This window comes from Canis lupus, chromosome 34 (genome assembly GCF_048164855.1).
Source record: "Canis lupus baileyi chromosome 34, mCanLup2.hap1, whole genome shotgun sequence".
In the NCBI taxonomy this organism is placed as follows: domain Eukaryota; kingdom Metazoa; phylum Chordata; class Mammalia; order Carnivora; family Canidae; genus Canis; species Canis lupus.
This window is the reverse complement of record NC_132871.1, coordinates 19,893,154-19,919,907: the sequence shown is the minus strand read 5'-3', so window position 1 is coordinate 19,919,907 and position 26,754 is coordinate 19,893,154. Positions and strand designations below refer to the sequence as shown.

The 26,754-nt window shown below is 40.7% G+C and overlaps 1 protein-coding gene across 4 annotated transcripts in view; it reads right to left on the bottom strand.

Moving 5' to 3' along the window:
- Nucleotides 1–26,754, bottom strand: part of GALNT3 (polypeptide N-acetylgalactosaminyltransferase 3) — a 93,960-nt gene that overhangs the window by 42,252 nt on the left and 24,954 nt on the right. For 2 of the 4 annotated variants that reach the window (XM_072811505.1, XM_072811508.1), the window contains exon 1: nucleotides 602–675. The exons of 1 other annotated variant lie outside the window; for it this stretch is intronic. The gene's annotated coding sequence lies outside the window, so the exon portion shown is untranslated. Of the gene's footprint in view, nucleotides 1–601; nucleotides 676–982; nucleotides 1,083–26,754 lie in introns of those variants that run through there. One more of the 4 variants, XM_072811506.1, reaches the window with a different exon arrangement.

Below are 26,754 nucleotides of genomic sequence, written 5' to 3'. Positions count from 1 at the left end.
GCCCTGCCCTTTCCCGTCGCGGGCCTGTCCCCCCGCCCGCACCCCACTCCACCACCACCCGGCACCGGGGCGGGAGCAGCCCGGCCACCTGCTGGCCCCCGTGGAAACGCGGCCGTCCGGCGCCTGGCCCAGCCCCCCGGCACCCCCCAGTCCCCCCGGTCCCCCACACCCCCGAGCCCCTCCAGCCCCCGACGCCCCCCAGTCCCCCAGATCCCCCAGTCGCCCAGCGCCCCCTGTCCTCCAGCCCCCCAGTCCCCCACGCCCCCAGTCGCCCAGCCCCCCAACCTCCAGCTGCCCAGCCCCCAGCCCTCCAGCCTCCCCAGTCCCCAGCCCCCCACGCCCCCCAGCCTCCCCGCCCTCCCAGCCCCTCAGCCCCCCCCAGCCCCCACTCTCCCAGGGGCCAGCTGCGGGCCACCAGGGCTTGGACCCCGGCCCCTCCCGGGAGCCAGGGCTCCCCCCCGCCCCCCCGGAGCGCCACCTGCCCCGGCTCGGCGGAGGGGCAACCGAAACCCCGCTCTCGAGACCCCCTCCAACCGGCCTCGGCGCCCGCCCCGCCGCCGCCCCGCCGCCGCCCCGGGCCCGCCGGGACCCGCCCGCTCACCTGGCGGCAGCGCTCGGCCGGCGGGAGGCAGCGGCCGGCGGGGCGCGGGGCGCGGGGCGCGGGGCGGGGCGGGGCGCGGGGCGGGGCGGGGCGGGGCGCGGGGCGGGGCGGGGCGGGCGGGCGCCAGGTGCAGGTGGGCGGCCGCGCCCCCGGCGGGTTGCCGTCCTACGGTCGCCGCTCGCCCGCTCCGCCGCCGCCGCCGCCGCCTTCCCGCTGGGCCGCCCGCGCTGCCGGGAGAGGCCGAGGCGAGGCTGCGCTTCCTCGGCGGGTCTCCCAGGTGAGCTCCCCGCGGCGACGTCGGCAGGGCCGAGGGCCCCGTCCCGCGCCTGCGCGCCAGCCGCCCGCCCCGCCCCGCCCCGCCCCGCCCCGCCGCTGCCCTACCTGAGCGCCCAGGTGAGGCCGCCCGGCGCGCGGCGCGGAAGCCGTCCGGGCGGAGCGCGGCCGCCACCGCCGCCTGCCGGGCGCACGCCTCGCCGGCCTCCCCGGGCGGGGGCACCTGGGCGCCGGCGGCCGAGGCGAGCTCGGGCTCACGCTCCCCGGCCCGCCCGTGCGGTCCGCGCGAGGGCGGGGCTGCGCCGCCCGGAGCCCGGGGCGCCCGGGGCCCCCGAGGAGCCGCTCATGTCGGGGCCGCGCGCTCCCTCGGGGGGGCGGGGGGGGGCTCGCCCGCGGGTCAGGCCCCGCGCCGTTGGCCGCGCTTCCTCCCCGGGCCCGGCCCAGATTTCATCACTTGACTCGGTGGTTTCCGCCGGTGCGAGCGCCCGCTCTGCCGGGGGCGCCTCACGTCCGAAGGAGGCGCCGCGCGGAGCCCTGGAACCGGCCCGAGCGCCACGCGGGGGAGGCGATGGGTGCGGGGCCGCTGTCCTCGCTGGCGCGCGCGCTCGCGTCCAGAGCGGTTCCCCTGCTGCGGGGGGGCCGCACCGCCGGCGTCTGCGGGGAGGGGCTGCAGAGCCCGGGGCGACACACGGGGGCCTGCCACTGTGCCTCAACACCGAACTTGTTTTTAAAAACAGCATTTCTCTCCCCCCCCCCCCCACCCCATGATGGTTGCAACTCTGTTTGAGCCTTCCTGCGGCTGTTGGGAGACGCACGGACACCCCCAAAAGCAGGACCTAAGAAAAATGCCCTTCCTATAAACTCGTTCACTATTTTGGCCGGATCTTCAGTGTACACAGGAATATAAATAGAAAAGCAGCCGAGAACGTTTCAGTAGTATGACACGGTGGCAGGTTTTTCTGTAAAGTGTAGCTGTGGTCTTCCTCCTGCATTTTGACACATACACTTAGGGTTTTCCTCTTATTGGTGTGTTAGTGTTATGTGTGACCTAAAATTAAAATCTAGAAATACTGGTTAGTATGATGTCAATAGGTGTAACTTTAGGACTTGGCTAGTCTGAAATTGGTTTTAGCCTCTACAGTACTTTTTTTCTTTTTTAAAGATTTTATTCATTTATTTGAGAGAGCGAGAGAGAGCACAAGTGGAGGGGAGGGGCAGAGAGAGAGACAGACAGACAGACTTGTGCTGAGCAGGGATCCTGATGCAGTGCTCTATCTGGGACCCTGAGATCATGACCTGAGCCAAAGTCAACCACTTAACTTACTGAGCCACCCAGGTGTGCCCCATTCACAGGTCTATTTCATACCACACCTATTTAAAACTTTGGTTAGTTGTTTGCATCATAATTGTTTTCCAAGCATCAAGGAAACTTTTTGTGTTTGAGACATTTTAATATCATTACCTACAAGCAATTTTTAACCTTTCCCTCTCCCTCCACAAAAAAAGTTCAGGAGCTACTTATATGTACGACCATACTGACTTGATAATCTTTGTCCTTAGGTCCAGAGCTGAAAATATCACCTACCAAAATCCACCCCCACCCGTTCTTTTTGAGGTTCTGCAACTTCCTTTGTTGTTTGCCTCTAGATGAAGATTAGAGTCTCAGTCTTTGGGAAATTGGAGAGAAATCCTAAATGTATAACCTCAGAGACTATCCCTTGTCTTGCATCACCCATCACTGAATGAAGCAGGAACCAAAGACTGTCAGAGTTTTGAGGTACCACCAGACAAAGAACAACAATTTTCTCTGACAAGAGCCGACCGAACAAATGGATATAGAATAGCAATTTGAAATCCAAGGACTGAGATTCATTGACATCAAGACAAGTAAAGTCAAATAATAACTAGAGAAAGAAGCTAGGGCAGACCTACAAAAAGAGAGAGCAAGAAAATGGGACCAAAATGCTGCATGAGAGGTGAAAAAAAGAACAGAGCAAATATAAAAATCAGAAGTTACTAAAAATTGACTGCCAGTTTTACAATAGAAACAGATAATTTAAACAAGGAAAGCAGTATTTTTGGGTTTGGCATACCTACCAGCATTACATGTACTATTTCATGTCATTTTGAAAGCAAAGTCTTAAAATTAATGAAAGTTTTTTTACTTAATAATAAAATTAAAATGCCGCAGGCCCAGAAGAAAAGTGTTATGTTGCAATGTTTAATGCTCTAAATCCAATGAGATAAAGTATCATCTTATTCAAGATTATAAAATAAAGCATTTGCGTTATAAAGGAGAAGTTAGTATTTGTTTATAAAATAAAACCCAGGAGACTTAGTGTAGACATGCTTCTCAGAAACAAGCTTATTTTTAATACTGCATGTTTGACATGTAATGGCAGTTAAAATAGAAAATTAAGATTTCACACAGGAAAGAAGAAACATATCTATCTACACATGGAGAAAGAAAGAGAGAGAGGGGGAGAGGGAAGTAGCCATAAAATGCTTATTTATGTAGATTTAAAATAATATTCACTGCTTAATAAGTTTTGTTAGCATTTTAATTAATGCCAAGACCAGCATCGAACCCTTAGTAGGTACTGAGTAAATATTTGTTAAGGTAATAAATTGATTAATTAAATATCATGAAAAAACCATTATGCATAATGTCTTATGCCAAATACAAATCCAAAGAATGGTTTAACCAAGCAGTACGGAGAAAGGATCTAAAGCAAGTAAGAGTAATAGAATTTGAAAGACAAGCGTCTAATAACAATCACTATCAGTTATCAGGTACTGATGTTTCAAAATGTACTATGCGAAGCACCAAGTTACTTTACTTTTGGGCTTAAATTTCCTCTTCCTCAAAATAAAATACTGGTACAAGGTGATCACCAAGTTCCTTTACACACTGACTCATATGAATTCCACGATAAGATAATGGTCATGCAAAAAAAAAAAAAAATCCTCTGGATATAGGAATAACAACTAATGGAAAACAAAGACGAAGGAATGGGAATTACTTAACAGAGGTAGAAATTTTAGTTCATAAAATTATATAACTAGTAAAATTATTCAGATTCACTAAGTTTAATTTTAAATGTCTTTTGTTTGTTAATTGTTTAAATTGTTGATGACCCAGGGCTTAGCAACTTTAGCTTGAAACCTACTGCCTGCCTGGTTTAGCCTTTAAAAACAATTCTTATGTGGAAACTGGAGTCTCCAGTCAGATCTCAAAGTCAATTTGAGAGTCTTGGCTCCAAGACTAAACAGATTGAAATGATTTCTACTAAAAGAATTGAAAGGCTATTGATTTAAAAGGAGAGTAGTGCTGGTATCATAGTGAAGAGCCACAAATATGTGGGTATTTTTTTATAACGATTCAGCATAATTCTACATTGTGTTTAAAATATTATGAGTTAAACCAGTGAAAACATGAATAGATTATTTTTAGTATGAACTTTTTTAGACAGTGTCTTGTGTGAAGATTGCTTATGAGGGTTTCCCCCTCCTAAGAATATCAACGGAACAACCATCTGGTACTTTCAAAGAGGTACAGATTTCTATGAGGGCGCTTACTGACAAAATGCAACAGAACAATGTCTTGTTAATCTTGTATCTTTAATGCTTGGCGCATAGTAGGTGCTCAATAAATATTTGATGGAATGGATTGAGCGCAGAGTTTCAAGCTTTTAAGCATTAGCATAAGAGCAAAAAGAAATACCATGCTGAGTCAGGCTAATATTCAATCCAGCTAGCTCTAAATTCTTACTGTGGCATCAAAGGATTTTTTCTGGGAAAAGATAGTGATCGTCCTGCATGACGTTGACCCCAGATATATACTCCAGGTGTCCCTGACTCACTCTTTCCTAAATGGATATTTTTCTGTAAAATGACTTTTTAAATCGTAAGTCAATTCATATTTATTTTAGAAAAATCAAGACAAATAAAAGGAATCAGTTGGAAACACCCCAAATTCCTCCCATGTAGATGAATCAGTGCTAACTACCAGACCCGTTTCTACTGTTTATCTCTCCAGATACTTTTGAAAAACTAGGGAGAGTGGAATGGAAGATACCGAGGGAGACAGAAACATGTTTTTAAAATAAAAACTAGGTCATATTGGGATCTTGTTTGTAGCCAGAGTTTTCTACCTAACCAATCTTCCCATGTCAATGAATTCGTTGTTTACAGCATTGTTTTTAATTATTGCGTGGTTTCTTTTTTGTATGAATGAATTTAACCAGTTACTTAATGGACAATGAAGATTGTTTTCAAATTTTGCTGTTGGAAAACAGTGCGGTGGTGCTCACATTCTTTAGTGCTCACTATCTTCATCTCTTGAAAGATTTATAATACTTTTCTTCTGACTTTATTAAGCCACTTTGTATCAGCCACCCAAGATCCTAAACAATGATGATATTAGGGGAATCACAGCAGAAAGGCAAATCATCAAAATATATTAATGATTTAGCACTTCCTATTTGTAAAAATATTAATCCTAGTTACCAAAACTTTATGTAAAGCATGCTTATTGTAATTAAAAACTTATTGGAAGGACACCTGACTGGTTTAGTCATAAGAGCATGAGACTCTTGATCTTGGGTGGTGACTTTGAGCTCCACGTAGGACATTGAGATTACTTAAATAAATATTTAAAAAAAAACGTCATCATTTTAGAAATGGGGAAGTAGAGTGTGCCCTTAACATGGAAAAGTCAGCTCCCTTACCTTCTCCTGATGATAGCATACTCAGCTTCCCATCTCTGAAAAATCTGTGTGTCTCTCTTAACTTCTCCTAATTCCCTCCTGCCCAGTTGAAGGCCCTAGTCTCTTATGGAACTCCTAGGTCAGCCCAAATCACCTTGGTGTTTCTTCATTCCAGTGCCGTGGCATAAAGTAAACTTTCCTCTTCCCTTGGTCCTTGCCTTCTCCTTAATCCAATATCAGGAAGGGGGAATTGTGAAGAGACACTACCTGAGCATGATATCATTTGTTGCCAAACAAGTTATGATAATTTGTTAAATAATTTAAGTCACATTATTCTTTTAGCATAATAGCTCTAAGGTATCAGACCAAAAGAGAGAGCATTGTTGTGACTGAAAGAGAGAAGTATTGATTTTTAATGCATATTACAAAGGGAATTTTGAAAGAAATTATATTTTTTCAGTGTCTTTGATTTTTTTAAGATGTATTTATTTATTTTAGTGAGAGAGAGAGAGAGCAGGGGAAGGGGCAGAGGGAGAGGGAGAGAATCTCAAGCAGACCCCCCGCTGAGTTTGGAGCCTGATGCCAGGCTTGATTTCACAACCCTGTGATCATGCCCTGAGCTGAAATCAAGAGCTGGATGCTCAACCAACTAAGCCATCCAGGCACCCCTTTGTGTCTTTGATTTTTAATTTATTAACAGAAAAGTAATTTGCTGCCCAAGATAATATCTTATCACCATACCTGCTTCTCTACATCTTTAAAAATTTGAGAGAGAAAGAGAGAGCATGCACATGCTCTGTGAGTGAGTGAGGGGAGGGGCAGAGAGAGAGGGAGAGAATCTCCAGCAGATTCCCCTCTGACTGTGGAGCCAGACCTGGGGCTTGATCCTACCCCTTGAGATCATGACCTGAGCCGAAGTCAAGAGTCCATTGCTGGGATCCCTGGGTGGCGCAGCGGTTTGGCGCCTGCCTTTGGCCCGGGGCACGATCCTGGAGACCCAGGATCGAATCCCACGTCGGGCTCCCGGTGCATGGAGCCTGCTTCTCCCTCTGCCTGTGTCTCTGCCTCTCTGTCTCTCTCTGTGTGACTATCATGAATAAATAAATAAAATCTTTAAAAAAAAAAGAGTCCATTGCTTAACCAGTTGAGCGATTCAGGTGCCTCCCTCCTCTACATCTAATCACAAAATCAAAATGTACTTGTTCTCCACTTCCAGGATTTTCAGCAGACTCTAAGACCACAGTGTACTCCTCACTTCTGCAAAGCTTCAGGAATGGGGGTTTCTGACGTGCAACTGACATTTGGGGCTTCACACAAAAAAAATCACTGCTGGGAGATAAAAATCACTACTAGGGAAGGAAGTTTGTTTATTTCAATTGAAGCAGTTGGTGAATAACAGAAAAAAGGGAGTGAGAATGGAGATATTATAGAAAGAGGTTAAATGGCTTAGAAATGACAGGGAAGGAGAAGAGTAGAGGAGAGAGGAATCACCCATGTGGGACATCCTCTCAAGGCTTAAGGAGAATCTTTGGGGACACACCCCCCTAGGGCCCGGTAATGTGGCTTCACTCCTGAGAGTGAATAGGGAGGGAGAGGAGGTAGATCAGGAATAACATCCAGTTTCTTTCCCTCTCCCCTTTCCCCCCCACTGCAAATTGTACATCTTTGGAATAATTAGTTAAACTCTGTAGTAAAGATGTTAGCCTTCATCAACATACAGTGTACGTTTGATTCACAGTGAGATGATATCCAGCAGGACCTCTTCTAGCCTACAGAGTATTCTGTGTGAATTAGAAAATGCCATCCAGAGGGGAGGGGAGGGGAAAAAAAAAAAAAAAGAAAATGCCATCCATGAGCAGAGAGGGTCCATGGCTTGGCAAGTGGATGACCCCCTCCCTCAAAGTAGATGCAAATCTACTCCAGGGCATCCAATGGGCTGAACGGAAGGAACCCAGGCTGCATTTCAACCCTACTTGCCCTTTGGTGGGATGCTTTTACGCATATAAAATCCGGTGTCCAATCAAGTGGAATCCATTTCCTCACCCTTTGTATCTGAAGTGTCTGTTCCACTTGCATTGACCAATAGAATACAGTAGAAGTGATGTTATGTCACTTCCAGTGCTATGCTTTAAGTGATTTTTTACCCTCTGCTTCTGTTCTCCTGGAATGTTGCGATACTATAAAGAAGCCTGTAGTGAAAGACCTTGTAGAGAGAGAGGCCCAGCTGTCCCAGATGTTCAGCTGAGTTCAGACCCCAGGCAACCCCCAGCTAAATGCAACTTTGTGACTGATCCCAGGCAAATACAGCAGAAGGACCACCCAGTCAACCCACAAAGCCATGAGAAATAATTCGTTGTTGTTTTAAGCCACTAAGTTAAGGGGAATTTTTAAAAATTTAACTATTTCATCTAAACTTGGTGTCTCAACAAGAACAAAAACATAAGCACCTTTTACATTTGTGCACCCTCTGTACTCTCCAGAGGATGGTTTTGAGATGCAAAAGTTTGGATTTACTAGAATTTTGAAAGCTTAAGCCTTGAATAAACACAAAATATGTGCTATAAACCATATATTTTAAAAAGTATGTGCTCAGTCTGAAGCAGCTTTCTGTCTCCACCCCAAACCTTGATAAAATTTGTGCAGAATGGGGAAAGAGAAGAGATTTAGGGGGGTTGGAGATAAGGGGCGTTGGCTGCATGCCTGAGCAGAAGCCCTGGAACCTCACCATTCAGGAATGCCATATTGCATAACTACTCGGGCCACCATTCACAGAAGAAGATGTGCAGGAATGCAAACTTGACCCTAAAATGCAGGCTGTGAGGGGACTCTGAGAGCAAAAAAGAAGCTACTCTGGAGGATAGTAAGACCTCAGGGTTATGTCTTGCCCAAAGTTGAAGAATGATAAAAACAGAAAACATTTCTAAATGGGGTACTGGACAGCTCCAAGGCTCTTGTACCCCAGGAAGATTCAGAGAGCCCCGGAAATGTTTACCAATGTAGGATAGAATGATCTAGATCTGGATGTCTTTGTAAATTAAATTATATTGGAAGACAGGCGTACCCATTCCTTTACCTATTGTCTGTGGCTACTTTGATGCTACCAAGGCATAGTCGAGTGGTTGTGGCAGAAACTGCATGGTCTGTAAAGCCCAAGTTATTTACTGCCTGGCCCTTTATGGAAAAAAAAAATTGCCAATCCTTGCTTCAGATGAAGCACAGAGAGCTAGGAAAACCTAAATTTTGTACAATAACCCATAATAAAAATGAAACGTTAGCCATAACTAAAAGGTGCATTGGGACCAAGATGTAGCATCAACAGATGACAGCCTGGATACCTGTGATGGCCTAATGCCAGTTGTCTCACACAAATACATTTCCTGACTCCCATTCCATACCTTGGGACATCCTAGGAAGGACCTATGGAATGCAGTTGTGTTCCTCATGAAACAGGATAAATCTCAGCGTTACTAATAGGTCATTACCATGGGGTGTTCTAGGGATTTGAAGGAGAAATTAAACTTGAATATAGACATCAAAAAATAATTCTACATTGAGTATCTTATATATCTGATTCTATCTTCGGAAACTAGCACCCACTCCAAAGGCCTTCCGTAGTAGTGAGCACAGGATTGGTGCAAAAGAAATCTATGTCAAATGGTCAGCCTCAGGGGGATTTCCTTGGTCGCTTACCTTACAAAACTGCATGATTGCATCATTGCCTTTTTGTGTAGGAAGTATGTAGTCACAACTTATGTCTTATCTAAGCTTTCTCTGATAATGATGATGCACATTCCTTTTTAGTTCCATTCTTCCCTCCATTGTGAATTTTTTGTTTTGGGTGTTTTTGTTTGTTTTGGTGGGTGGTGGTGGTGGTGGTGGTTTTAATTCCTTGCAACAACCATTCTCTTGTTCCAAACCTCCAAAGTGAAAGAGAATGGTGGTTGGGAAACATATGAAGTGAGTGGGAGGAGACGGCGGGGTAAGGGTCTTGAGGTCTGTGGTTTATGTAACAAAGAACACTGGTAAGAGCTTTGGATGAAAAGGAAGTTGCTTATAATCTGTTGAGATGACTTTATGTTCTTGTACTGAGAAAATTTGCTTCCTGCTTTGAGCTGGGATGTGAGGCAGGGAGAACATTTACTAAGTACTCACTTTGGCCCAGCAATTCTTCCTACATTATCTCATTTAGTCTCCACAAAACCCCTGTACAATCTCTCAGGGCAAGAGACCTCAAGAGGAGCTTAATCGAAGACACAGAGTTAATAGAGTTGGGCTGTGAAAACAGGTCTATCAGACCCAAAATCCATGCTCTGACAAGCACATCATGTCATAAAAGCTATAAGATTATTTTCCCTGATTCCAAGGATGAATGATTTGTATCATCAGCTTGTCTTTAAGGCATTCATTGATAATTTCTATTTTCACAGTTTCTATTTTATTTGTAAATAACATATGGAAGAGTTAAGCAATATATGTTTTTTCCACATGTAAATCTTACAATATCTTCAAATATATTAAATCCAAAGTGGTTAATTTTGTTTCATATAGAGATTCTTTTAAATATAAGATGCTGCAAAACAATGTCATACCAAAAAAGCAAACACAGTGATTTCTGTAATCAAAACATCGAGGATCCCAGGCATCTCTAGATCACACAGGAGGATAAAAGAGGGCCCAAAGCTATCTTACTACAGTCTTCCATTTTAGCAATAAATACAAGAGTTATTCATTTGGGCACTTTAAGTATAATAAAAATTCCCCCCAAAGTTAAAATTCTGGTATAATTATAATAACTGGTAATGTTATATTTAAAAACAAAATCCCCCAAAGTAATACTTTGTACTATTTAATAGTAAAATTTTGGCCATCTAGTTATAACTAGAAAACTGTAAATAAAATATTTCCAAACTGGTATTTTGACGTAAAAATATGAGTCTCTCCTACTTTTAAGTAATCTACAGCTTCAGTTGAAAGTGAAACGCTTGTGAAGAGTTTTGGACCAATAATTCTTAATTAAATCCAATCTCTTGACAGAAGCAAAAATGTGAATTGAGAAGATACAATAAAATTCGCTAATGTAAAAAATGGAATTGTGAGTTTTGTAATTTAATTGTATTAGAGCCCATACAAACACAATAATGTGTGGAATTGCAGCATGTGCGCTGAAATCATTCTAGAGGCATATAATATAAAGCTATTCAGTGACAAAGTAGACTAAAATAAGAATCATCATGCATAAATATGTTTTACAACATCTCAATGAAATAGCTTTCAAAATAACTCTTATTTCTAAATATTGTCAAACATGAAAGACCTAAGAGAGACCATCAATTAGTTTTATGGAATTTGACCTTTGGTAGTATCACAGGCCATAATGAACTGGACTAACTAGTTTTGCCGTTTTTTTTTTGTTGTTGTTGTTGTTGTTTTTTTAAGCAGCAATTAAATCTTACAAAAATCAGGAAATAATGTCCCAGACCACATACAAGTAGATGAGTTATAAAGGACTGAAAATTATATTTTCAAAATATTTTTCTTAAATATAATAATGGCAATGGTTGTGTTGCGGTTTTTGCTTTTTATTGTTTTTACCAACTAGTGAGCAGTGTCAAAAGAGTGTTTATTAAATACATATAATATATACAGAATGATGAGGCAACAAGCAACCGTGTACCTACCACTTACTTAAAAAGAAAGAATATTATTCTGATACCTTCTGTGGGACCATTTTGGATCCTACCCTTTCCTAACTTTGAATTTTGTGTTAATCATTCCTTTGCTTTTCTTTAGAATTTGCCACAGATGTTTGTATACCTAAACAAAATACCGGTTAATTTTGTACACCTTTTCCTTAGGGTCAGTTCCTTTTTTTTTTTTTTTTTAGTTGAAGAATAATTACCCTTAATATATACTCTAATAATAATTAGTTTCAGGTGTACAATATAATAATTCAACAATTTTTAAAAATATTTTGTTTATTTGAGAGAGAGAGAGAGAGACTGCACTGCAGCAGGAGGAGGCACAGAGGAAGAAGGAGAGAGAAGTGGACTCCTCCCTGAGCAGGAAGCCCAATGCAGGCTCGATCCCAGAGTCCTGGGATCATGACCTAAGCCAAATGTAGACCCTCAACCAACTGAGCCACCCAGGCACCCCAAAAATTCAATAATTGTATACATTGCACTCATCACAATAAGTGTATTCTTAAGCCTCTTTATCTATTTCATCCATCTTACCTTCCACCTCCTTTCATATTTTTTTTTTACATTTTTTAATTATTTATTTTAGAGAGAGAGCATGTATGAGTAGGGAAGGGGTAGAGGGAGAGGGAAAGAATCTGAAGCAGACTCCCGGCTGAATGTTTGATCCCATGACCATCATAACTGGAGCGGAAATCAAGAGTCAGAAGTTTATCTGACTGAGCCACCCAGGTGCCCCTGCACATTTTTACATCTTATATGTTATAGAAATGTATGTATAATATTCTGCTACTTGATTGTTTTGTTCACTATTTAGATGAGATTTCTACATGTGTTTCTCAAGTTGCTGTTACTGTTTAATTTCACACTGTACTGATTTTATCCATTGTACTCTTGATCAACATTTGAAAAATCTCCAGGTACATGTGTGAGAGAGAAAGAGATTACAAACAATATTGGTAAGAACATTCTTCTACTTGCCTTCTGGTACATGTGAAAGAACTTCTCTGGGATAAACACCTAGGAGTGAAATTGCTAGGTTCTAGCAAATTTACCTGATAATGCCTGGTTATTTTCCAGAATGCTTATATAACACATCCTTATGGTTTTGATGTCATACTCCTTTACTGAACTATATTGTATATGTGTATATATACACATATATATACACACACATATACACACATATATGTACAGACATATAGTTAAATATATTCCTATTTTAAAAATATTTTCTGAAAATAATTTTATATACTAGAAATATAAGTAATAGGATTAGTGCTGCTTTTTTAAAGAACCAAGAATTGTGAAAGATGTGGTTGATTGGGAATTTTTGTTATTTGTTGCCAGGAAACAAAATATTAAGGAAAAAATGAAAAGAATGTTTCAGTCATGTCTTAACAGATGGAAAAACAAATGTATTTATCTTTCACTTGCCTTCCCATTACACTACTGATGTCTTCATTTCTAGGACTAAAATAGGCATTTGCTCCATTCTCAATCTTGGTCTTTGGACTTCTAAAGAAGTCCAAGGACTGATTTCTGACATTCAAAGTAATGTGTTATGCAAGAAACCAATTTCAGGGATGGAGGGAAAGCTGCTCTTCTTTAGCTATAACTCCTAAAAATTGTCAGAATGGGAGTACTGGAAAAGATTCCAATGTCTTTTTGTCTCCTCCATAATTTTTTTGTACTTTTTTTTTTTATTTTCTCTTGTAACAATCTTCTACTTTAAGTTGAAGAGGGTTCATTAACTGCTCAACTGGGTATATTTCAAATATTCTAAAAGTTTAGACTTTACTTAACTAAAATCCTCCGGGTACAATACCACCAGAAGCACATGCTTCTCATTTATATCTAATAAGATTTCTTTAATCAGTGCAGGCCTATAAAAATGTGTTGTTCTTTAGAAGAAACATTTTGTAAAATGTCAAGAAAGAGGTTTTTTTTTTTTTTTTTTTTAAAAAAAAACTCCTTTTGTGTAAACATCCTACTTTTCAAAGCTTCCTAATGCTTTAAGAATTCCAAAGTGTTTAAATTAGAATCAAACAAATGATATTATCTTGAAAAATTCCTTGAATGGTATCGTCCCAGCTCATGTGTTCAACTGCTTAATGTGTGCACCCTGATGATCTCTTGCACTAGGACCAGAAAGCTGTATAACCCTGTATTGCGATTAGTGGCACAGTGGCTTAGATATTTCATGATGTGTTCATTCCAGTGGGGTAGTGTATTCACTGATAATGTTTTATAAATACTAAATGAGTTATTTATAAGAAATTACTGTTATTAACCTAATGAGGACTTATTGGACATTGAACACTATAAGAAACATATCGCAGGTCTCTACTAAAAGTTAAATGGAGAATTGCAGAAATTTTCTAAGATTTCCAAGAAAAATATATATGGGCCCTAGATTATTTGGTCATTGTTATTGCTTTGTTGATGGAGGGCTACTCAGTGCAGAGATGCTTTCTAATCTACAGTCCAATATTGCAAAGCAAACATATCGGCCACTAAAAAATCAAGTATCTTAAGCTCACATAATAATGATATTAAAAGTGAATATTAATGAGGGGTGCCCTGGGTGGTATAGTCGCTTAAGGGTCTGGCTCTTGGTTTCAGCTCTGATTGTGATCTCAGGGTCCTGAGATTGAGCCCCCGGGTGGCCTCTGCGCTCTGCTAGGAATCTGCTTGAGATTCTCTCTCTCCCTCTCCCTCTGCTCCTCCCCACCATGCATGCACATGCTCTCTCTGTCTCCCAAATAAATACACAAATCTTTTTTTAAAGAAAAGAGTGAATATTAGCAAATGCTTATTATGTGTACGAAGCATCTTACAAACCTTATTTCATTTAATTTGCACAAAAGCCCTATGAGGCCAGTAACAGTATTACCATGTTACAGATGGGGAAAGGGAGATTTAGAAAATTGTGTAAATTACTCCAGACTAGAAAGCTATTGAGCAGCAAAGTGAGGATTCAGCTGGTGTAGGCTGATACAGAAGCTTGTGTCTTTAATCACATTGTGCAATTCTAAATAATAGTGTGAGTTTTCTAGAGGTAGCTTCTTTCTCACATCTAAGAACTCTGGTGGTCCAAAAACAAGGTACATACGCGTATGTGTGAATGAAATGACTACTGTGTACATTGTGCTGTGGGGAGTAATACAAGGACTCATTCATAGTCCCTTCCCCCAAGAAGCTTACAGTGTCAGTGAGGGACAGGAGGGGATACAACACAAACGCATATAATTAAAAGCAAAATATGACAAGTCTCATATGAAACATACTATGGTGATGCACAAAGGAAAGAAATCCTTTTGGCTAGAGGGACATGAAGGGCCTTTGAAAGCAGGTGACATGAATCTTTTGAGAGGGTAAAAGGGAAAGTCAGGATTTTGCACAAAGCATTCCCTGCATCCAAAAGCTCAAGGCATATTGGGCATGACTTGTTCTATTTCAACTCGGTTGAGCTAGGACAGATTATGTATAAAGAAGACCTAGATACCAGGGATAAAGAAATTGTCTTAAATTATTAGACAAAGGGGAGCTAATGAAGGTTTTGAAGTAGGGATTGACACTATTCATTCAACAAATATTTACAGTGTTAGTGTGTGCCAGGCACTGTACTAGATAGATGCTCGGGGGAACAGGGCCAGTCCATTCCCTGCCCTCATAACTCTTAAGGGCTGATGGCAGAGAAACAGGCCAATTTTCATCACCAGTGACAAAGTGATGGTTGTCCACAGAACAGGGACAAAGACTCTGAGTAGAAAAGAACTTTAATGCTCTGGTTTATTTTCTCTGATTGCCTTTTTTTTTTTTTAAATAAACTTTTTGTTTTAGAATAATTTGAGGCTCCATTAAAAGTTATTTTAAGATAGTATTAAATAATGGTCTTTTCTATTTTAAAAAAGTACATAATAAATCTGAACTTCACTGATTATGTTTACAGATATGCAAACATCTACAGATATGTAGTTTCTAGTACAGGTGATTTACAAAATTCATCTCAATCTCTATTAAAACTGCTATTTGATCATTCAAGGCATATCATTCCATGTCAGAACTCTGTGGGACAAATGTCAAAAAGACAAAGGCTACATTTTACAGATTAGTTCCTAGCACAATCCAAACTGCTCCTGTGACTAAATAGATATCCACGTTGAGGGGGTGTCTTTGGAACTTCTTGACTCTGATTCCTCTAAATGTAGTAAATCACAAGGTTCTATTTGAGTGGAAAATTCTGTAGTGACCAAGTAAGTATCGCAAATATGGGAAAGCCAGTTTAAAAAGAGGTCCACAGGAAATGTATATTAACTAATTGCCTGACTATAGTCAATTACCTTTATGGAAAAAAATTATGTGGTAAGACTTGCTTGTATTAAAAGTTTTCATAGGCTTGGAAACATAAAACTCAGAGATTTTTGAAAATGCAGAACTAAAGAAGATTACTGGATTTATTCTAAGATGATAATGTCTCCATAGAAAATCACAGTAAGGTAAGCGCTCTAAAATCTAATCCACATGGAGACTCAAACTGATAGATGGTAGGGCGGTGAAGGAATAAGAAACCAGATTGCAGCCAAACTTTAAAAAGAATTTAAATACATTAGTGTGAGTTTCCTTGAAACAGCTCAATACCTGATGTTGACAAATGTGGATACAGCTGGTAAAATGGTATGTGTTAATTACCAACATCACATACCTATTAATTACTCTAAAATACTTCTTCCAAATAATTTTCTTTCATCATCAGATATCTGTATACATTTAGCATTCCTTGTTTATGCTTTGAAATCTATATTATTTTTTTCTTTCTACTTTCAGGATTAAAATGTAAAGTTTTATGTTCCCTACTATATCTACTGTAAGAATATTCTAAATATTGAAGATTATATTTACTCAAATAAACTGTATTGTTATGACAGAAAGAGCTTCTCATTGTTTCCATACCAGTGATACTTCACTCCAATGCTTACTTGTTCTGAAATTTCACAGCAACAGAAATTCCACTATATATTTTAGCTTTATCTAGTATCTATTAAGAATATGTTTAACTGCAATTTATGAGAAAAAAATCTGACTAATGGTGATTTAACAAATAGAGGTTTATTTTCTGGAATACTGGACAGCAACATGCAGAAGAATTAAACTGGACCACTTTCTTGCACCATACACAAAAATAACTTCAAAAAGGATGAAAGACCTAGGTGTGAGATAGGAAACCACCAAAGTCTAGAGGAGAACACAGGCAGCAATCTCTTTGACCTTGGCCACAGCAATTTCTTTCTAGACACATAGCCAGAGGAGAGGAAAACAAAAGCAAAAATTAACTATTGGACTTAATCAAGATAAAAAGCTTCTGCACAGCAAAGAAAACAATCAACAAAACTAAAAGGCAGCCTATGGAATGGGAGAAGGTATTTGCAAATGACACAGCTGATAAGGGGTTAGTAGGCAAAACCTATAAAGAACTTATTAAATTCAACACCTAAAAAACCAACAATCTAGTTAAGAAATGGGCAGAAGACATGAGTAGACATTTTTCCAAAGAAGACACGCAGAAGGCTAACAGACACATGAAAAGACGTTCACCATCACTGATCATCAGGGAAATACTAATCAAAACCATGATGAGATACCATCTCACACCTGTGAGAATGGCTAAAATTAATAACACAGGAAACAGCAGCTGTTGGCGAGGATGGGGAGAAAGAAGAATAAAAACTAGTACAGACACTCTGGAAAACAGTATGGAGGTTCCTCCAAAAGTTAAAAATAGAACTACCTTATGACTCAGCAATCACAGTACTAGGTATTTACCTAAAGGATACAGATGGCCTACTGCCTTCTGATTCAAAGGGGTACATGCACCAAAATGTTTATAGCAGCGTTATGAACAATAGCCAAGATGTGGAAAGAGCCCAAGTGTCTATCGACTGATGAATAGATAAAGAAGATATGGTATATATGGTATATAACATAATAGAATATTACTCAGCCATCAAAAAGAATGAAACCTTGCCATATGCAATCATGTGAATGAAGCTAGAATATATTATGCTAAGCAATATAAGTCAGAGAAAGATAAATACCATATTATCTCACGTATATGTGGAATTTAGGAAACAAAACAGATGAACATATGGGAAGGGGGAAAATGGTTGAGGGAAGCAAACCATAAGAGACTCTTACTGATAGAGAACAAACTGATGGCTGATGTAGGGAGGTGGGTGAGGGATGGGCTAGAGGATGATGAGTATTAAGGAGAGCACTTGTTATGATGAGCACTGGGTGTCGTATGTAAATTTTGAATCACTAAATTCTGCTCCTGAAATCAATATTGCATTTGTGTTAACTAACTAGAATTTAAATAAAGATTTGGAAGGAAAAAAAATAGAGGTTTATTTTCTCACATAGCTAGTCTGGCAGTAGGTGGTTGCTGCCTTTGGTTTAGTTAGTAATATAATCAATAACATTTATTTTTCTGCCTCACTCTCATTAACGTGTTGGTTTTCCTCCCCCCTAGTTACCATCTCAGGGTCACAAAATGACTGCCACTGGCCAGCAGCACATGTGTGCTCAAGCTAAGACTGCATGGAGTTACTTCTCCCAGCTACTGCTGTCTCTTTTTGTCAGAAAGGCAAAAGCTTTCCCAGAAGCCCTCTTAGGAGCTTCTTATATCCTAAGGCCACCAAGAGTTTCAAAGGAGGCTGCAAAAGCAGGAAACAAGATTCTCAAGAATAAGATTATTTTGAGACACTGCCCAGAGATGGGTACGTTGTCATCACACAAAACTATAAATTCTCAGCAAAGAAGGTAGGGAAACAGGTATTTGGTAGGCAGCAAGAAAGAATCTGCTTAAATGCCCTTATCATTTGAAATAGAAAATTCTTGTAGACTGCAATTGTGTCTAGTCCTTTCCTTACATGTAGGACTGAGTTCATATCAAAAAATTGTTGACAGTATAAATCCTGTATCAGATACAGATATAGATATACGGACTATGTTCTTAAAAAAAAAAAAAAGATTTTGTCTTTTTGAAAGAGAGAGAGAGAGAGAGTGTAGGAGCAGAAGGAGAGGGACAAGCAGACTCTGTGCTGAGTGTGGAGCCCAACCTGGGGCTCTATCTCACAGCCCTGAGATCATGGCCTGAGTTGAAACCAAGAGTTGGCCACTCAACCAACTGAGCCACCCAAGTGCCCCGGACTGTATTCTGTATATTAAGGCAGTATCACTAAATTTCACTCAGTTGTACTAATAGGAGGGGTACTATACAAAACTTAGCTGGGACTTCTCCAATAAAATGCCATGCACTGAGTGGCTTAAATAGAAGACATTTATTTCTCACAGTTCTGATGGTGGGATGTCCAAGCTTAGGATGCCTCCAGATTCAGTTTCTTAGGATGCCACCAGATTCAGGTGGAAGCACATATCCTGGTTTACAGATGGCCTACCACCTTCTTGCTGTGTCCTCATATGATGGAAAGACAGCACTCTTCCTAAAAAAGACACTAATCTCAACATGAGGGGCCCATTTCATGACCTCAGCTAAACATAATTACCTCTTAAGGGCCCTACTTCCAATTACCATCGCATTAGGAGTTAGAACTCAACATAGGAATTTTGGGAGGGACCAAAATATTCAACCCATAATATATATAAATGTAAAATAGAAGATTACATATATAAATGTGTATAGTAACATATATGCAGATTTTGATTTCAAATTTCTGAATACTTATTTTGTATTCCCATGACCCAAAAAAATTATAGACACTGAAAAATGCTAATAGAAAAGAGTTCCAGCTTTTAAGACATTAAAGCGAAGACTTAAAAGCTATAAATACAAATCCAAGCTGAACTGAAATGTTATGTAATCTATATAAAAATATCAGCCTTTTTACTTGATGGCTATTGCATATTAGTAATATAACGTATTTTTATTTTATTAGAATTTTCTAACAATGCTGCTAGGAAGACGTTGACCTCATCTTAAGGATTAGGAAACTGAGGGACACCTGGCTGGTGGAGTTGAAAGACCATGTGACTCTTGGTCTTGGGGTCATGAGTTTGAGCCCCATGTTGGGTATACAGATTGCTTAAGTAAATTTTTTAAAAGCTTTTAAAAAGGGTGGAGATTAGGAAACAGAATACTGAGAGGCTGAGCAACTCGTTCCAGGTCATCCAAGTCATAAGCAATGGATCTGAAGTTTGGAATAGCTCTCTTTTCCCCAGAGCCATGCTTGTGCATAGCACACACACCACCACAGGCTGCTTACTTCATTGTGTAAATAGAAGCTTCCCTCATAACGTTGCTTTGTTTTACCCTTTTTCATTCCTAGCTTTTTCACGGGGGCCTTAGGTAAGAGGGCAAATGGAAACCAGATCAGATTATGGAGGTGATAAAAATGATGAGCGGTGAGATTGTGAAGAGAGACAATGCTCAGAGTGAGAGGTGATCGAAAGGGTGGAAGAGGAGCCAAGAGAAAACTCTTGGGATTCTGAAGGGAGCAAAGAGGAAAGGGGAGAAAAAGGATTGAATTCCGACAGGGTATTTCTCCCGGCTGTGGGTCAGCAGAATAGCAATATCCCACCCCGTGGCCCTGCTCTCTGATCTCTGGCCATGCATGTGGCTTGGCATTGTACCTCTACCAGCAGGATTCTGGGAGAGGCTCGTGGTAGTGACTGAATTACACTTTCCCTAGCTATTCTTGGGTTCCAGTTCTCCCTTGAAGGTCTTTTATGGTTAATCTGAAACCACATACATATTTAACTCTCCTTTTAGTTACATTCCAGAAGCCTGTTCTCAAACAAGCATAAGTCAATGCTCTAAATTTCAGTAACCACAAGCTGAGATTAATCTGCCCTAATGTCACTGTGTTCCTCCTCTTCGAGTGAGTTTAAAGAATGATGTGCGGAAAGCCTTGCCCAACTTGCCACTCCTTTTACTCCACTATTAATGTAGCACAGGATCTCATATATGGAAAGGAGCTTAAGGTCTCCACCACTCAGCCAGCACTGTGATCTTCCCATCCCTCTTTAACATCCTCCAAAGTGGTCTTTTAGCTATATCTGAATGCTTCCTATCCAGGGGGTTCACCACTCCTGCAGCTAGTCTTTTCCATCTTTGGACAACTCTCCGAGACAGCTTTTTTTATTTGCCAGTCAGGATAACGGAGATATTGCACAATAACAAAGGCCCTAAAATGTCAGTGACTTTTTAACCACAGAAGCTTCTTTCCAGCTGACACGATGTGCCTACACCAGGTCACCCTGGCCCTGCCCCACTTTGACTCCCCTCTGGGAAAGGAGGAAAAGAGTAAAAGAGTTCAGGGCAAATCCCAGGCTGTACTTGAAGTGTCTCCATTTCATTAGCCAGCAAAAGTCACATGAAACCCCAACCCAGGATGGAACAAGGAAAGGGGAGAAACATCCCAGAGAAAGACAGCAAATATTTTGAATAATACAACCTACCACGTACTTATTGAGTCAAAATCCTTTTCCAAAACATCCCACGTGTTCTTGCTCATAATCTTTTCTTTCTACCAATTCCGAGTTAGGAAACTGCAGTCATGTTCTCTTTGAGTTGTCTCCTTTCTAGTCTACTCAGCTCCAATTCTTCCATCAACCTGTTCCCTATATTTAGTGCTCTCACCTAACATCCTCTTTTAGAGCCAGTTCACCATCTTAGGTCCCCTGGTGAGAAAATTGTTGGTTTATTCTCCAAAGGAGGGCATCTCCTGACATGCCCCGACTTCCCGACTTGGGATGATGGGTTTTGGCTGATGCTGAATGTACAAGACCATTAAAAAAAAAAAAAAAAAGAAAGAAAGAAAAAAAAGCTTTCCTTTGGAAATACCTTCTTTTATAGCTCTCTGTGTTTTTCATCAGCTCAGATGCTTAAACTTTTCACAAACTTCCAAGGTCCTTTGGCTTATTATACATCAGAACATGGAAATCTTGTGAGTACTTCTGAGGGCAGATGTCATATCCTTGACCACACTTTAGTTAATTTAGCTATTTGGAAAGGGCTCTGAATGGGAAAAAGTAGTTGTACTGGCAAAATTGCCCAAGCCTCCGGTTGTTGTATAGTGTGGACTTTGCAAACAATTGGACTTAGATCAAACCTGACTCCACTAAATACTACCTTTGTGACCTTGGGCAAGTTACTTAACCCTGAGCTTTTATCTCCTCATCTAATGAGATTGGGATAATAATAGTTATTTTCTTCATGTGGTTTTTGAGAGGACTAGATGACACAACAGTGGAGCTCAATGAATGTATTCTCTTGTTACCATCCTGGGATCCTAACACTCAAACCTATCTCTGCTGTCACTTAAGGAACGGGTCCTCTCACACCCCCAAGCCTCTCCATAGCTATGCACACCTTTTCTCCCCAAGATACCCTTCTGGCCTTACGAAATCCTTCATTCCCAATGTTAAAAGTAAAACTATAAGGCCAAGGTAGAATCACTTACTCCCAAGACAGTAAACCAAGATTTAATTGCATTTTCAACCTCTCCAAGAGTGGAATTTTAACCCTATCAATCTGGAGTTTTCTGGTCAGCACCAATAAGGTAATCTATCACATCAGCCTCTCCATCCCCCAAATGAAGATGAGGTGATCCACCTAATGAGACCCCCTGCCCTTCTCCCTAGGAGAAGATGACCTTGCCTGAAAGAATCCTTTCTTCTCTTCTGCTCTTAACTTCCTTGCCCCACCCTTATTCCTATAAAACCCTTCCATTTTCTACAATTTCTCAGAGCTCCCTTCTGTTAGATCCCATCCCTTTGTTAGATGGGACACTGCCTGACTCATGAACTGCTTAATATAGCCAATTAGATCTTTAAATTTACTCAGCTGAATTTTTGTTTTTTATCCAAGCTCAACCAGTATCTCTCAAAGTGTTGTCAAAGAAGAAGCTATGCGGAGGGGCACTTGGGTGGCTCCATCTGCTAAGCATCCAACTCTGGATTTCTGCTCAGGTCGTAATCTCAGGGTTGTGAGATTGAGCCCCACGTCTGTTTCTTCACTCAGCTGGGAGTCTGCTTGAGATTCTCTTTCCCTCTGCCGCTCCCCCGCTGCACAAATGCCCACACTCTCTCTGTCCCTCTCTTTCTCCCTAAAATCAATCAATCTTAAAAAAAAAAAAAAAAAAAAAGAACATGCCACATTGAAATCACCTGGTGGATCACTTGGCCCTATTTCAAATTTACTGAGTATGGACCTGGTTAGTCTGCCTTATAACCAAGCCCTCCAGGTAGGGTTGCCAGATAAAATACAGGACTTCCAGTAAACTTTGAATTTCGTGTAAAACATATTTTTAAAATATGTACCATGAAATATTTGGGACATACTTTTACTAAAAAATATTTTTTTTGTTTTTCTTGAATTTTAAATTTAACTGTGCATTGTGTATTTAGTTATTTTTTTATTGAAATATAGTTGACACATTGCATCCTGCATTTTTAATTGCTAAATCTGGCAAACCTATCCCAGGGATTTTGATGCCTACTAAATTTTAGAACTGCTGATGTAAGAGATTTGGCAAAAATGTCAAATTCAACTTCATGAGTTTCCTCTCAAGGGGAAAAAAAGGAAAAAAAAAAAAAAAAACGAAACAAGCTACAGAAAAAAACCTACATATCTCATATGAGTCCCCAAAACAAATATGCAGAAGAGCAAGGGTACAGTTTTCTCTTTTTCAGAATAGGTTAGCTTTTGTTCCAGCAGGTCACAAGAGCAAAAGTAAATAATCCAGTAGCCAGAGAAGAATCCATGTCCTTATTTCTCTCATGCTAGTCTGTAGGTAGCTTCACCTTGAGCCTTAACTGTCTCTTCTGTTTCTTTCTTTCTTTCTTTCTTTCTTTCTTTCTTTCTTTCTTTCTTTCTTTCTTTCTTTCTTTCTTTTTCTTTCTTTCTTTCTTTGTCTTTTCCTCCTTTTCCTTCTCCTTCTTTCTTTAATTCCTTTCTTTTTTTGTTTTCATTTTTATTACAGAATTTTCTCAAATGTGCACACAAAGAGACAAGTACAATGAACCTTCACATACCCATCACTAAGCTTCTGTAGTTATTCACTTTTGCCCATCTTTTTCATTTATAATCTACTTTCTTTGGTTTTGCTTGGTTTCCCTTGGGGTTATAGTATTTTAAAGGCCTTGCTTTATTTTTTTTAAGTTGTTATTTAAATTCCAGTTAGTTAACACAGTGTAATATTAGTTTCGGGTGTACAATATAGTGACTCAACACTTCCATACAACTCCCAGTGCTCAACATGACAAGTTACCTTCCTTAATCCCTATCACTTATTTCACCCAACCCCCACACCCCCACCTCGTATCCATCAGGGTGTTCTCTACAGTTAAGAGTTCATTTCTTGGTTTGCCTCTCTGTCTTTTTCCCCCCATGATCATTTGTTTTGTTTCTTAAATTCCACATATGAGTGAAATCATATGGTATTTGTCTTTTACTAACTGATCTTCCTTCCTTCCTTCCTTCCTTCCTTCCTTCCTTCCTTCCTTCCTTCTTCCCTTTCTCTCTTCCTTTCCTTCTTTTTTCTTCTTGGTCTAATATTCCTCTGCCAGTCAGCAGCTACCCATATTCCATTTGGCACTTCCTCTTTTGCTCTCCCAGAAAGCATATCGGGTGTGTCTTCCTCTGCCCCAACTTCCAAACACCAGAATACTTTCCACATAGCCATCCTTCCCCTAATATCCAACCTGGTTTCCCTCAATTTCGGTCCTTTAATGGAAGCTTTCTAACTCACAACTCTTTTTTCTTTTTTTTTTAATTTTTTAAATTTATTTATGATAGTCACAGAGAGAGAGAGAGAGGCAGAGACACAGGCAGAGGGAGAAGCAGGCTCCATGCACCGGGAGCCTGATGTGGGATTCGATCCCGGGTCTCCAGGATCGCGCCCTGGGCCAAAGGCAGGCACCAAACCGCTGCGCCACCCAGGGATCCCTCTAACTCACAACTCTTCACTTTTATATGTAATACAGGAATTCATTGTTTGTATGGTTTGTGTGCAGTTAGAGTCCTTAAAATAAACATTATCTTAGTGAATTTTCATACTAACTGCATAATCTCAGCAGTTGAAGCACTGAAGCTCAGAAAGTTTGAGACAGCAGAACTTTAGTCTGATGGGTTTTATTCCTAGAGCAGATCCTTTTCACTCAGCTGTTGCTTCACCTCAGTTTATGATGCTTATGTTGCTCATCTGTCATTTAGAATAGTGATTAAAACACTGCTGTGTGACTTTGGATTTTTTTTTTAAGCTTTCTAAGCTATTTCCTCATTTGTCAATTTAGGTTAGCAGTACCTACATCATGAGGCACTGAATTTAATGAGACAGCCTGGGTCTCAGGGTCAGCAGGTTGTAAGCACTTAGGAAATATTAGCCATTATTAAAACTATCCTCTGGGCTACTTCATCTTCAGGCCCAGCTCTTCTCAGTGCTGTCTTTCAGCAGAGATTTAAAAAAAAAAATAGTAAATCTAGACCAAAATTAGCAAAAAGAGAAGTATGAATGGCTGCACAAGGATGTAATGGTGATCTATGCTAATTTGTCTCTTAGCAAACACTTCCTCTTTCATACCACCCCCCTCCCTGAATTCCCACAGCTTTATTTCTATGTACAGTAACAGTTTTAGTGCTCTTAGACTCAACAGTCTGGAGAAGAACTAGCTGAAATAGTAGGGTCCTTAATCAAAAGTAGGGACTAAAGTGTGGTACCAATTATTTGCATCTTGTCTAACTTCTGCATTTATATGAACCTTCTTCACTTTTCCTTTGTTCCATAGTAATTGTGGTATCTGAGCACCAGGGGTTTGGAACAACATTATCGCTATGTTCATCTTCTTTTCCCAATAGGATCTTTAAATGATAATAGACAGGGTGATAGCATGGTATCCCTAAAGTATGAAATAGAGTGCCCCCTACATGGGTGACCTCAATGCATTCTTTCCAATTGCATCTATTTAGGGCTGTTTTCTTCAGAAAATACTCAGGGCAATGGTTCCATGGATAATGGGAAACAAATGGGTTTTGCACAAGGCAAATGAATGTCAAACTACTGAATAAGAAAGAGAGACCATCTAGATCAGTAGGTCTCAAGTGGGGGTCACTGTGCAGAATCAGAGGAGATGGAAGCAGAATTCTCTTCTCATGGCTGGGCCAGCACTTGCGTCATTGCTGCCTTTCTTCTTAGACACAGCACACCACTATCCCAAAGAGAAACCAAAGATATGTGTGGAGCAGAGCAGAGCGGACTCCTCCAAATATTTCTTTGGAAGAAATGTGATATTTGATCCTTTTTTAAAAGCCTAAAAGTGCTCATCAGTGGGGGTGGGGGGAATGGAATTTTAGAGGACTTTGTTATGTTTATTTTTTATTTAGAGTCTGTGGGCTTGATTTGGGTGTTTTGTTTTTTGGAACAATACTTTTTTTGAAAGGTGGAAATGGGTAGACATTATAATTATTTCACTGACAGAAACTCTAAATGTCTTAATTAAATTTAGACTAATACTGTGTACAGATTGCTTGCCTTTTGCTGTTGAGACAGGTATCATAAACCCTTTACTTCTCCATCTGGAAAATGCTGATTTGTTTTTCCTCAAAAAAAGATGTGGAATTGTTGCTCCTTTATATCTAATAGGTTGGATTATGCTCAGGTATTCCATACAGGCCCTCCCATGAAAGAAAACTGCCTTAGAAATTTTCAGTGAGTCAAATACTCTGTCATTGAATAGTATGAGGAAGTAGACTATACCTGGGCGTACACTTGACCTTTCTCTGCTGCCTGAGATTCTAAGAGTCTGATGAAGACCATTTTAGTTGCTATCTTATTCAACAAAGAGCTGACTCCCACAAATATTGAGTGAGCAAGTAGTGTGCAAGACATTCATTTAATATTTTCAACTTCAACTATGTATATCATGTGTGAGAGATTCATCTATAAGAAAAAGAGATGGGGAGGAAGAGGAGAGACTATCCCTGCTCTCAGGGAACTTCAGACCTTCTCACAGAGAAGACATGTAAACTTAATGGCATAACAATACATGTGTTACCTCCATGGACTGAGAGTTTTGTGGGGGGGGGGGGTTGCTGAGAGCGTTGGGTGGGGTGGTAGGTCCTTGTAAAGATAACTAAGTGCTATTTAAAAAGGGGAAATGGGTGGTGGGCAGACAGAAACTACTGCTGAAAAATGCAAACTGAGACTTGAGTCATGCCTTAGGGCAAAGGACTTTTCTTTGAGTTGAAGCATAGGCAGTGGAAAATACGATTTGCGAGCTACACATAATTCCAGACCTAACTTTGACAACAAACTGACCTTTAACAAGTTATTTTGCCTCTCTGAGCCTTGTTACTGAAATGCCTCGCCCTAAGTGTTAATGTAAACATGCTTAAGCTTACTCTGGTCAGTCTCACACGATAGCTCAATGGTTGTTGCCAACACAACTTAATAAC